This window comes from Hevea brasiliensis, chromosome 9, assembly GCF_030052815.1.
Source record: "Hevea brasiliensis isolate MT/VB/25A 57/8 chromosome 9, ASM3005281v1, whole genome shotgun sequence".
In the NCBI taxonomy this organism is placed as follows: domain Eukaryota; kingdom Viridiplantae; phylum Streptophyta; class Magnoliopsida; order Malpighiales; family Euphorbiaceae; genus Hevea; species Hevea brasiliensis.
Genome location: NC_079501.1, coordinates 22,520,567 through 22,521,741, shown reverse-complemented (window position 1 = coordinate 22,521,741; position 1,175 = coordinate 22,520,567). Strand labels below are relative to the sequence as shown.

The following is a 1,175-nucleotide window of genomic DNA, read 5'->3' as shown; positions in this document are numbered from 1 at the left end:
CTCTCTCTCTCTCTCTAAAAAGTTTTAAATAAGTTTAATAAGTGAAATAATAATTAGTGAATTACACCCTCTAACCCTCTTTTTAATAATTTTCATAAAAATAATAACTCTCACAAATCAATTGAAAAACTGAAATTTAAAATTTTATTATTTTCTGCACTTTTAATCTTTTATAGATACAATAATACTAATCATATCATTCCTAATTCAAGATTTTTTTTAAAGAAGTTGCTTCTTCTTTTCAAAAGATATGTATTTGATATTATTAAATGCCTTAAAAAGGGCTGAGAATAATACAAGGCTAGGCCCATGACTAAAATAAAGAAGCCTAATTACAGTTTACAAAGAAAAGACTCGACTCAGATTACACTAAAGCCCCAATCCGGCAATAGGAACCCTAGGTCTTTAGACCTAGATAGCAGACCAGTAAAGGCATCGACCTGACTGAAGCAAGAGGCAAGCAGCGCTGCTCTTGGAGAAAAAGCTGCACAATATATATCCTCCATACAAAGACAAGACCACCTCACCGACGCTAGAAGAAGAAACACAAACTAAGTCAATCTCGTTCAACCCATCAAACTAGGTAACCAAAAGAACCTAAGGAAAGCGTAAATAATGGGAACTGAAAACATCGCAAGCCAGACCGGACATTCCATTCAAGAGTTGATGGCAGAGCTTTTTTGGCAACCAACCTTAAGATTCAGCCTTAAATGGACTTAGTTCGGCTATAAATCTCAAAGGATACCATTAGCTAAAAAGGAGACTGCCTTAAGCAAATAACCTTGTTGGCTATATGAAACAGGCTAGGTCACCAAGATTTAACTAGAAGCATCACCTGTGATTTCAGCCCAGGGGAAGAGCAGCACTTGCATGCAAAGTGAAGTAGCAAAATCAAGGCAAATCCATAAAAGACTCTCACTCATTAAAGCTCAATCTGCTAGAAGAATACAAAAAAGACATATTTACAACCACCTAGTGGGAGGAGAGTCAAACCAACAACCGGGCCGGAAGAGAGCTTACCCTGCCCGTAGGGGCAAAAGAAACTGCTTGAATGGCAACAAGAAAAGCCTCAGGCGCAGACAGACAAGAAACAGGAGAGAGAAATCTCTCTCTAAGAAAATAGAGACAGAAGTTACATTTTATTCACAGTTCCCCACAGCACCCAGATTAAAAAA

The 1,175-nt window shown here is 37.4% G+C and overlaps 1 long non-coding RNA gene across 1 annotated transcript; it reads right to left on the bottom strand.

Moving 5' to 3' along the window:
• Positions 1–232: 232 nt before the first annotated feature.
• Positions 233–1,175, bottom strand: LOC110657693 (uncharacterized). Its single transcript, XR_002495424.2, has 2 exons — positions 836–1,175; positions 233–532 (listed from the first exon to the last, which is right to left on the bottom strand). It is a non-coding gene; the product is annotated as an uncharacterized LOC110657693 (long non-coding RNA).